The following is a 12865-nucleotide window of genomic DNA, read 5'->3' as shown; positions in this document are numbered from 1 at the left end:
GGAAGAGATTTCGGACTGCTGGCTTCCCTCGAGATTCTGTTGCGAGGCAGATGAATACATCATCTATGGCTTCTTTCCCAATACCGTACAGGTGAGAAACGTCACTCACTGAGGCAACCATACTGCCCTTATCACAGGTAGGTACAACAGGATTTAGAAACAATTTAAGAGGAAGATGAAGATGAAGATGGCAAAGGCACTCAAACTACTGTTACAGTAGTAACAAGCACACGCATAGACATGAAGCAAATATGCACTCCACACGAAGAACATGAACAATAGGTAAAATATGCATTTATACATGAAGAACATTAATATAGAATTCACAGACATGAAGAACACTAACATGACCAATGTAAAAGGGGAATACAACATGAACGATAAATGAATATAGCGAGCTAACATAGAGAAAATGGCTTAGTAAAGCAGCCATCTTCTTAAAAATTGAAGCTGCAGCATGCTTCTAAATAAACAAAGGGCTCAAGATTTCGGCAGAACTCAAAATGCTGAATCCACAAGAAATACAAATCAGTGCAGAGCACAAGCGGGAGCTGGCAATTAGTGCCAAGGTGTGAACAAAATAGGAATGAAGGAATGAGATAGCCATTCCCAAGATGCAAGTGGGATGCTCCCAGATTAATTAAAGTTTATTAAAGCACAACCAGCCTTTGTTAGCCAAGTGCAGTAACACAGTGAGCCAAAAGTCTCCATGAAGAATAGCTCAAGAGTATCCCTGGAGACAACAGAATACATGACACACATGTTAATAAGAGTTAAAACCTCAATAAATAGGAGGTAATTCCATTTCATATATGATCTCGCAGCATGAAACCCATAATTGGAGAACACTGACTATTCATTAGAATCCAACATAGATAATACACCTGCAGCACTCCCTACACGCACACATAAACATGAGGCATGACACAAGGTCCAATACAAAGAGCTTGCCCGGTCTCATGGCCTGAGAATGAGGGATGGCAACTTCTTTAATTGAACAAAGGACAGTCCATGGGCGTCTCTCCTCCTACTCTATGTCTAGTTAATATCCTGATGCACTGCCAAGCGTCCAAGTTTGGTAAGCAGGGCGTCAACCTATCATAATCCTTAATGTCATACCACCCACCAAGTAATATGCCAACAAAGTCATATGTAGCCAAGCTCATTACCTTATCCCCAGTCCTGTTAGGTTTTGAAAACTGAGATTATGTTATGATGTTTCTAATTTGTATGACCAGTCACAAGATTTCAATGCCTGCAGGCTGTCCTTGCTTTATTTGGATGATGATAAAGCTGGGTTTTGCCACATACTTTTTCTATCTCCTCATTTGAGTCTTGATTAGCTTGACTACAGTTGCTCTGGCCTTGTTTTGGACTTTTTGGACCATATTAAGAATTTGTTCCTGTTGGGATCTGAGGTGGTGGTAGGGCAGCTGGTTGCAGGTGAACATTTGATGCAGAGCAGGTGGGCGAGTTCCTGCACTAGAGCTCCAGTGGCCTGGAGAGTGTGAATGGTTAGCGCAGGCTGTCGGGTGGCCTGTGTCCTTGAGGTGCGGTGATGCTAGTGGCAGGCGGGCCTCCCTGAGAGGGACATGGACCTCCCAATCCACCCAGTGTAGACCACGAAGATCCCGTTATGCTGGCACAGGGGCCAGGGAAGGCCCTTGTTGTTTCCACGACCGGATTGCAGCAAAGGACCTGGATTTGGCAGAGCCTGGGAGGGGAGGTGGTGCACATCAGTGTTCCGTGCACCCCGAGGGGTGAGAGCGTCCTGGACTAAGGAGAAGAGCGGGATTGAGGCAGCAAGGGCTGAGGACAGGCCGACTGTGGTGCGTGCAGCCCGACCGTGCTGGTTAAAGAAGAGACACAGCCTTGACGGCTGTGCTGATGGTCAGAGCAGTTGGAGGCACGAGACATCATGGCTATAGACCACGAGATTGTCTAATGGAGCATAAGGCATATAGTTGCATGCTTGGAGTAGAGGTGAGTTTATAGGCACATTGGCAGAACTGGGTGGTGCTGGTACAGAGAGCTGCCCGGAGAAGGCATGAGAAAGATAGTCATCCATTGGTGTAGACCATAACATGCTGACACAGTAGGGGGATCTGCCTGGCTTTGGCTCACTTCCGGCGGCCGTGGAGTCAGCATACAGATCCTGTATGAAGTAGCCAGCTTAGGGTCCATTTATTTGATGGCGGTGGTGGTCGCAGTGGTCTCAGTGGGGTCTGCTATTGTGACAAAAGGTGCTGGGCAGAAGCGAGGGCCCTTTACGTGCACTCCAGTGAGGAGAGATGAGACGGAGCCTGTGGAGCAACATCCATTGGTGGGCAATTCAGTACCTGCAGGGAACGTGTAGCCCTTCAAGAGCATGATGCGTAGCGGATTTGCCTCTAACAACACAAAGTTGGATGACATTGTTGCCAACACTGGGGCAAGTTTAAAAGTCTTGGCAGACATTGTGTTCCTTGATGCAACTGGTGGTGATCAGTGTATGGGCTGCGATCAATGGCTAATGGTACTTCCCGTGGCTGGTGGGCCCCTAATGCGTGCGTCTCATGGAACGTTCAGGGATTGAATAGCATGACTGAAGCAAGGAAAATGCTTGCGAATTTAGAGAGACATTCCTCCCAAGATCTTTACGTTGCAGGAGACGCACGTGTTGGGTAGTGTGCACAAGACATTTTCACATTTTTCGAGACGCTAGGTAAAGTAGTGATTCTACACTAATTATTCATCACACTCGAGGGGAGTGTGGACCCTCGTCCACTCTTTGGTCTCCTTTCAAGCTTTACAGATGATCATTGACTCTATGGGCTGGTACGTGCCAGTGGTGGGATTGCTGGAGGGGAAATAAATTGGCTTGGTAAATACATACAGACCCAACATAGATGATCTGAGTTTCTACAATCATTTACCAGATACTCTGGCTACGTTGATGGATGTCGCCATCATTTGCGGGGGAGACCTTAACACTATCCTTTTGTGTTCATGGACCGATCTGCTAATGCGTCCTGCTCCCTCTCTACTGTGGCTCAAACCCTTTCATAAATTGTAGCTCATCTGCAGCTATGTGATGTCTGGAGAGCATTGCATCCGTTCAAGTGTATTCGTATTACTCAACAGTTCTTAATGCCATGTGCAGGATAGATTTCTGGCTTATCTCCTCCAGTCTAATGCCGGTAGAACGTGAATGCAAAATCTTCCCATGTACACTCTCGGACCATTCAATATAGTTAGCTATCAAATTTGGCTCTCTTACTAAGCCGAGTTCAATGTGGAGGATGGATATGCTTTTAAAAACTGAATTGGTGAAATTGCTGCATAACAAAATGCATGAGTTTTTTTTAGAACAATGTGTGCATGGTGGAGCTTTACTCCACTCTAAGGGAGACATTTAAAGCCTTTACTTGTGGGATACTCATGTCATGGTCAGTTGGGGTTCTCATGGCTCTTAGATTGGAGCTTTTAGAGGTATAAGATCAAATTCAGCATCTCGAGAATGATTATGGGGTGACTAAGAATAAAGACCTGTTGTGTCTGATTGACGACATCTTGATGAAATTTCAAGAGTTGGCAGAGAAGTGGGTATATTACCTCTCATGCCCTGCTCTCGCACGCAGGTATGGGAGGCAGACAGACCGTGGAGATCCCTGGCCAGGGTTTTTAAGACTGAAAGTGTCTCTGATGCAATAACAGGGATTGTGGAATCACCAAGGCATGTAGTCAATGGTGAGGGAGATATCAATGAGGAATTCAGTAGGTATTACAAGACAATATTAGCAAACTCGGACGTTTGTTTGGAAGCAGATGTAGGGAAGTATCTCAGGGCATCAATCTTCCGCATCTTTCTGGGGAGACGCAATTGGTGCTTGACTTGCCTATAACAACTGAGAAGTTGATTGCTGGGATTACGGCTCTGGCATCTGGTAAGGCGCCGGGAGCTGATGGATTGGGCGTAAAGTTCTATAAGATGTTCAAACGCACATTGGCGCTGCACTTGCTGAAGGTTTGGGAGGAAGCTATGGACATTGGTTGACTCCCCCCATCCCTTAGAGTGGCCGTTATAACAGTATTGCATAAGCCTGGCAAGCCTGCTGATGAGGTGACCTCCTACTGGCCACTGTCATTGAACAATGTTGGAGCGAAAATCTTCACTAAGATAGTGGCCATGTGTCTCTTACCCCACAAGACAACAATGATACACCCGGGCCAGTCAGGTTTTATCCCAACGCTGACCTGAGGCACCTCTTCTGCATAATGACGCAAATCAGCCCACATGCTAACACAGTAGCAGCTTCATTATATGCTGAGAAGGTGTTTGATTCCTTGTCCTGGCGGTACCTATTTGCAGTTCCCAAGGCGATTTAGCCAATACTTTGCTGGATGAGTCTGACTTCTGGACACCTGGCTCATTGCCAGAGATTGCACAAATAATACCTTATCCCTGGGAATACAATTAGAGAGTGGTACGAGACAGGGATGTCCCTTATCTCCCTTATGGAGGATATGGGCTAGGTATTGCAATAGGGGTATTTGCATAGCTGGGCCGCAGCAGGTCATAGTGCGGTACGCTGATGATGCTTTACTTTATGTTCGGGATCCTTCGACAAACCTTGGCTGCATAATGGATGAGTTTTACAAGTTCACAGGATTGTCACAGAATAAAGTGAGTACTAAACAGTACCGGGAGGATACCTTGGAAGCAAGACGACACGAAGCAACACAGGTTGGATCCCCGGGTCCGCGCTTAGAAACCTCTGTGTGTTTAAGCGCTATAAATACGCAACTAAGACAAAAAAGAAAAACAATTATGCAACAAAAAAACAAAACATTTCCTGTAACAGCGCCTCCATGCCCGTGGTCTGTGTGAGCGCTTAAAAAAAAAATGGAAATAAAAAAAAATGTAAACTATTCCTGTTGACTGATTCCACACAACCTCCTCCAAACTTGATGGGATTTAAGTGGGTGGCCACATGGTTTAAATATTTAGGCACAAATGTCTCCAGAGCTCTGTATTATAAATGCCATATCATATCATATCAATCTCCATATGCCTAAAACTATGCTAACTACCTGCCATACCTTAGCGCAAAATTGAAAGTATGGTCCGGGCTCCCTGTTTCCATGTATTGCTGCCTCTCATGGTTAAAAATGATAGTGCTCCCCAAGCTGCTGTACTTCTTTTGCTACATTCCTATGAGGCCGGGTAGGGGATTTTTCAACACAGAAAGATAACAGCAAGATCACTGGCAACAAATCTAGTGGCGAGGATGAGCTGGGATAAACTGGGGGAACCATATGACCATGGGGACAGGCTGTGCCAGATTGGCCCAAGCCCAATATGCGGGACACTGGCACCCCACTAACTCCACTGCGGTCCATTTGCCACTGGGGCTCTATGGGGCGTCACCAACTAGTTTGCAGGCAATGATTTTCAGTGACAAATATTTAGATTCCTGCACCTTCGACCATTTGCGGACCACTATGAATGCATGGTCCAGGATCTTCTGCAGGCTGGGTTTATCGATTCTACACAAAAATGGAGGTCCTACTGTGGTGCTTCCCAGGAATCCCCCTGTCATACAACAAAGATATACAGAGGTCCTGGGTTATGGGGAGAAGTTAATGTTGGGGGATTTGTTCCCAGGGGGGGCAGTTTGTATCACTGTAGGAGTTCACAAACAGGTTGGGCAGCAATCCCATGAAGATTCTGCACTATTATCAAGAGGTTATGGCTGTCTTTCCTGCAGGAACCTAACTTGTATCCATGCACAGAAGCAATGGTAGTTGGAGGGGAAGCCAGCCATTTTATCTCCAGGCTGCCCGCACTTGATCAATCCAATCAAGACCTTAAAAATGGGGTACGCTCCTTATGGGAGCACGAGTAAGGATTTGAGATGACTCATGCACAGTGGGGGCAATGTTGCCTGTTGACGAAAGAAGTGTCTATGAATGTCTGTTACAGACTGATCCAGTTCAAGATATTAAACCGCTTACACTATCCGCCAGCCATCATTGCTCAATTCATTCCTGGTATCAGTGATGCTTGTCTAAAACGTGGGTTGGCACTGTGCAATTTTATACATATGTTCTGGGAGTGCCTACCAATTGCGAAATTTTTGCGGCAAGTAGTGAGTACTCTGCATTATATCATTGGTATTTCTCCTGCAATGCTCCTATAATTTTGAATTTTGAATTTTGAGTTTTGAAGAATTTATAATGCACACACAATGAAATTAATCGAGTCCTGGCGCATGTCATTCGGTATAATGAAAGAAGAGCAGCAACCCAGTAGAGATTGACGCCACAGAAATTCAACAAAAGCCACAATCACCAAGTTTACTTGACTAAATACATCTTTAAGCCTGCCCTGAAGCTCAATAAAGAGTTTGCCTGTCTTAGGCTCACTGGAAGACTATTCCATAGTCTGAGTCCGGTCTTTGAGAAACAGCGATCTCCTCTCGAGCTACAGTTCGTCCTAGGGATAACGAGAAGAAATTGGTCTTCAGACCTAAGGGTCTGAGCGGATTAATAGCGCTTCACTTCATTTATTAAGTAAACTGGTGCCAGCCCAAGCAAACATTTGTAGACCAGACACCCAATTTTAAATTTAATCCGGTCTTCCACCGCTAACCAATGCAACTGTTAGGGAGAATTCTCTTATAAGGCTAATTTCCCAAACCTAGTGAGTCCCCCAGCAGCTTTGCTGGATTTTTGGGGTTTGATTTTTTCTCCTGCTAAGAGTGAGACTCTTTTACTCCCACTCTTAGACATAATTTGAGGTATGTCTTTGACTTGTTATGTGCTTATGGGCTATGGTGTTTCTTTTTACTCCATAGGGTATCATCTGTTTTTTTTGGTATGTGTGTTACACAGCACCCTCAGTGCAGTAACACAGGGGTGTCACAGTGACCCCCAAACATAGACTTCATACCCTGGGACTGACTGCTGTCTCCCAGGGCATGTAAAGTCACCATTGGCTTTACTAGCCCAAAATTGTGAACAGAACCATTACAAACCATAATATTGTGGAAATACTGGTAAGCAGTAATTCGATTGCCCCTGGGTCTGTTTTCGAGGGGGCACTGTCCCGTCCCCCCTTGTCGAGTTTCTGGCTGGTGGCAGTGGTTACCACGCGAAATATTCCACCGGAATATTCTCCATGGGATTTTCCCATTGATTTTAAATGCACCACTTTTTGGTGCAATGTTAAAGATACTGCCGGTTTATTTATTTAATATTAAATCACCGGTTGGGTCTTTTGCCAGAACTCAATTCTAAAATGGTGTTTGTGTCCGTCTCTGTAACTCTGACCAAGGTCAAGCCCTTTGTTCCACTTTTTGGCGGGCATCTCCACAGAAGCCCTCCAAATGGTGCCACTCTGTCTGGGTTCCACAGGAGGGGTGGAGGTGGGAATTGGCACCCTGGACTGTGTTACCTCGGCAACCCAAGTCACACTCTACTCTGATTGGCCCAGTGGTGAGCCGCCCGGCTCATCACTTAGCATGTGTGATTGACAGCTAGGCTGATGAATGGGGGTTTTGCTGCATAAAAGCAGGGCCTTTGGGACTGAAACTTCAGAAGTCGCCACAGGACCTAAGAATCTGAAGAGGGAAGAAGCTGAGCCATCTGCAATGACGACACCACCAGTGAAGCCCTGCTGCAACTACCTCACCACTTTCCCGACGACAAGAGAAGATCTTCTGCTGGACGAGTCTTCTTCCTCTGAGCTGGTGGGATCAATCAGTTCGCCCCTTTCACCTTCCAAAGACGTCTCTTTGTCGAATCACCCATGCCAAGCACCCCGGGGCCGGATAGCCAAGCTCACCACTTTTGACCGTGAATAAAAGGACTGCACCTTTTAATCGGGAACTCCGCGGCTGGTTTCATCCCTGTGCAGTGCAACAACTCCCCGTTCCCTCCTCGATGAGATCTTCTCTTCCCCTGGTGGGAACCACAAACTTCAACCACTGCCAGGAACAACTGCCCCTCTGGAGCTTCCTTTCTCTTTAAGGTACTGTGTCCTGCCTGGCCTCCCTTTCTACAGATTGCTAAAGGTGACCGTTAAATCCTTGGCTTCTAAACTGGGTTGGCTCCAGGCGTTCTAACTACATCTTTTGAATCATCCCAACCTCTTTTGAACACTCTGAAAAGACTTTTAGTGCAGTTTAAATCGTGTGCTCCTGGGCACATTTCGCTTGGCTCCATTTAAAGTGGGCCTGGCCTATGAACATTGGCTCTACAGTATAACCTGCCTTTCTCCCCTTGCTCTGAACTCTTAAAAGTGTTGGGAACTGTTTTATTTCTATGCTCTGCCTTTCTCTCCCCCTTTAACTACATTATCAGAGTGCCATCTTGGTTAAGCGCTCACATCTGTTCTAACAAATAGTAGTGTTTTAACCCTGACTTCTCTGATAGTTATTAAGGAAGGTGTGTATACTTTACCTGACTGTGTTTTAGCTTGCTTTTGATTGAGAGTGCTAGTATATGCCTTAAAGTGTGTTTTAAATAAATAATTATATACTTTTTATACAAAGCTCTGGTCAGTGTTTGTTTGCTGTACTATGTTTTGGCCCTATTGTGTATACTCTACATACTGCCCCACTCTTCTTGAGAGAAGTCTGACGGCTCTGCCACAGCTACCAGGTAAATCTGGGTGGTGCAGACTGCTACCAATTGGGTTTACTGCTTACTCCTGTAGTCTTAATCTTTTTGCAGTGTTCCCCAAGGGAACTGCACAGGATTCTGCCTAACAGCAACGATCGATGGAGACCGGAAATGTGGGTATTCTTAGCTACATCAAACACCAGTCTTACACCAATTATCTGCTTGGGCATATGGGAAGGTCTCAATAGTCAATCATGTATTGTTTAATGTGACCTGCATTGTGGCTAAATAGTGGATTCTGAGGCATTGGAAATCCAAGCATCCACCAACGCATTCATAATGGCTGAGAGACATGACCTACGTCAATGATACAGAGGAGGCCTGTATTGCTATGGTGACAACGCAGAGCAAGCAAAAGATAATCTGGGAGCCATTTTGGACATTCTTGGCACATAACTCATAGAATCACGAGCACAAGCTACCCTGTCCTTTGAGGTGTGGGGGCATGGGTGACTCATGGTGTTCAAAATGCATGCAGTGTGCCATATTGTTTTGTTGATGTGTGCTTCTGCTAGGAGGTACCTCACCACAATATGTAATGTATTGATGGTAATCCATATGTTGTTGTTGTTTGCTGTCTGCCAAGTGTCAAAATAAAAGGTGAAAAAAAGAAAATCCTATGCAGAATTCATGGAATAATGGATGCTTCTGATGTCAATGAAAGCTAGTCATGTTCGATCCTATTGGTATCCGTAGAAATAAACGAATCAGAAAATGTTGAGGTAGAAATGACTGATCATTTTTGGCGGAATTGTTTCTAACTTTTCGCACATTTTGATTGAAAAATAGATAGGAGGTGGCATAAGGGTATAACCTAGGGTAAGGGTGGTTGGGGGTATGGGAGTCTCTCCGCAATTTCTTTTTTCTTTAAAGTGCAAAAAGCCAAAAGAAATTTTTGAAATTCAGCCAAAACAACGTCAGTCTTTTCTACTTCTAAATGTTTTTTTAGATTTGTTCACGGACATCCGATCCTATTAAGGGGCTGCACAATGCCAACTCTGAAAGCAAAACACAAGCTGAAATATGTTTGGATTAACTTGCATGCAATGACATGCGTACATGAGAAAGACTATGTGAAACAAGGTACCATTCTTTAAAAGATACCGTGATGCATGCGACTAATAATCACCGGGTATGTGGTATTGCTCAATGTGCATGTTGTTACTTGAAATGTCCACAATTAAAAGGGCCATTTTTCAGAAAGTAGATAAAACACTTCATTGGAAATGAAGCACATGTTACTGACATTGATATCGTAAACACCTATATAATTGTAACAAATGTGGACGACAATATTACTGAATATATAGGTGTTAAACGACTGTGTTTTATGCTGTTTCATCAACAATAGTTTCTGCTATTCGGATTTCAAACATTGTACTTCAGAAAGGATACGCTTAAATGTGGAGTTAGCCTAGTTAGTTCAAGAGGCCAAGTAGTGACAAGAAAGGATTGCAGTTCTCTACCCAAACCCGTGCCATTGGCACGAGTGGCCGGCAGGGTGATGATACTGAAATGGCCCTTTGATGAGGACTTTGACGAGGACCAGTGGCTGTCTGCACTGTTTCCACACCCAGTCGGGCTGAGCTGGCTTCCAATGTCAAGATGAACGGGTACCATTGTAAAAAAAAGAGCAGAGTAAAGGTGTTTGTCTTTTGACTCGGACTCGGGGTGTTCTGGCGAGGTTGGTTCATTCTAGGGCCTTGGTGATATTCTCCAACGTCATTAGCATGTTTTTCCTGGGATTGTTGGCAGAATTTCTCAGCATTTATGTTTCATGCTAGTCCCAGTCCCTGTGAACATTCTTCTGCATTTGGCATTTATGTGCATTTTAAAATATGCTTCAAGATACTATGCATTGGCGCCAAAGGTAAAATGAAAATAAATAATGGTTTCTGTGGACCCTTAGTGAATAATTTTGCTTAATGCAGAATTGATGTTAAATCAGTACTGCCTGGTGTGCTCTTGCCAACAGGTTTTCCATCACCTACCAGTTTGAAGTGCAAAGCGATGCTGAGGGTCCATTTTTTACATTTTAATAATTCCAATAGCAAGGAACCTTGTTCTGTTTAAGTGTATACGTCTGTATATTTTATATAATTGTACATTTGCGTAATAACATACACAGGACTTCAGATGCTTGTATTCAACAAAACATCAGCTGCAAGGGCACAAACACTGCTTTTAAATTAAGTGGCGGAAGGCACACTTGGTTAGGATATTTGTATTACATCAGTAGCCATTATCAGCTGCAATTAAATCATTACATCTCCAGAGACTACTTTGAAATAACGCAGGCAGGCCATTCACAGAATGAAGTCTGAAGTTACTGTTTTACGAGGTAACTCAATTAGATCCCAGTGGGATGTGTTTTGGGTGGAGAGGGGCCCTTAATGGGTTGAAACGGCCATAAGGACTAGCATGGTCAGGGGCGTTGATGGGTGTGTAAATAACCAAACAATAACCATATGCTGTGTGTCCCTCCTCACATGCCATCTCGCTCCTATCTGTACCTCCTAGGAAAATAGTTTTGACTTACAGACAAAACTTTCATTGCAATTTGATAGCCAAAACGAAAAAAAAAGTTGTTTCCTGTTTTTTTCCTCTTGCAGTTTTTTGTTTCAGTGTAGCGATGTTGTGGCTTCGGGTGGTGCACTGGCCTGCGGAAATGAGTTTCTTGGGCAAATACAGGTGTGTTTTCATAGGATCTGTTTTGTAGCTGCTATATGAAGGAGCCCATTGGGCTTGACCCAATGGCTGATTCATGCAGAAGGCATAGTGCAAAGAAGTGTCTCCAGTCAACCTACCACACAGGATCCCATTTGCATTGTTGTGTAATGTAAACAAAATGAGCAAAAGGCTTGTGTAAGGCTTGTAAACATTTTGTTTACATTTTGCAACATTTTCATTCATTTGTATGGCATAGAAGAGGGGCCTTACGTAACTTATGTTTCCACCACTCCCTTCCTCTGCCATAAAAATACGCCAGTATTTGCGCTGGCATTGATTTAGTGTAAATGCTGGAGATTCCTGTCGCGTCTCCCAGCTTTGTGCTCCAGCAAAAAGTAGGTGGACCGCTTAGCAATGCATCATAAACGCTGCCTGTCATGAGTAGGTAGGTGGCGGTGTTTACTCTGCACCGCGGAGTTCAAAAGGGCAGCGTACACTCACCGTTTGCACTCCACCATGCAAGCGAGGACAATTTGGTGAAAGGGTCCTGTCTATGCTACAGTGTGAACCCAGCAGGTCCCCGCCGCCAAAGTAGGAGGAACTCCCATATGAGTCCTGTATTGTCCAAGCCAATAAGACCTGTGTTTATCGCTTACAGGCAGAAAGCTGCGGATAGCCTTCATGTTGAGGCGCCAAAAGATTCCGTTTTGGACACACTATGACGCTGGGACATCAATACATAGGTTGCTGATAATTGCGCTATTTCCTCTAACTGTCATCCGTTCAAGATCCAATAGAGGAGTACAAATGTTTCCATATGTTATAACGCGCTGAGAGATGTGTATTCCTCTATTGGATCTTGAACGGAAGAGAGTTAGAGGTTAAATCGCAATTATCAGCATCCTACGTATTGATGTAACTTTTAAGGAAGCTTAGCGTTTCTTCCTTATGCTGACACTTCTGCAAATAACACACTAGAAGGACAGGTCATAGCGCACCCCTCCATTGGTTATACCCCAATCTTAGTATATGAAGCTGGGACAGACTGGATTGTACTTTTTCCTAAAAGACAAACAAGGTCAAATTTTGGGGGATAATTATTGCCTTTAAAATATAACTAGCTGTCCTCTGATTTGTCGCGTCATATGTAGAGTTTCATTTTGTGTTTGTATTATTTATAATCCAATAAAATGTTGCAAAACATATTGCTGTGAGACTGGCAATGAGTTCTCTTTCGGCACATTGCATTCATTACTAACGGCTCGGCCATAAACCCATCAGTTCTGTCACAAAATGGGCAATTTATCAAACACTTCACGCGTGCTCCCTTCACACTCGCATTTCGCTGTTCCATTATTGATACTTTGTCACAAAACGAGATTGCGCATGCGCTGGTAAAGCTGGGTATAAAGGGTCTGAATAGATGCTAACTGGGTGGGTAGATAGTTTCATAGTTCAGGTGGGGATTTGGGCAAGAGGGGACTGGGAACCAAAAGGGACCCTGGAAATAATGATCAAAGTCGCCCAG

This window comes from Ambystoma mexicanum, chromosome 11 (genome assembly GCF_040938575.1).
Source record: "Ambystoma mexicanum isolate Mex_15411 chromosome 11, UKY_AmexF1_1, whole genome shotgun sequence".
NCBI classification, from domain to species: domain Eukaryota; kingdom Metazoa; phylum Chordata; class Amphibia; order Caudata; family Ambystomatidae; genus Ambystoma; species Ambystoma mexicanum.
This window is presented reverse-complemented; position numbering follows the sequence as displayed.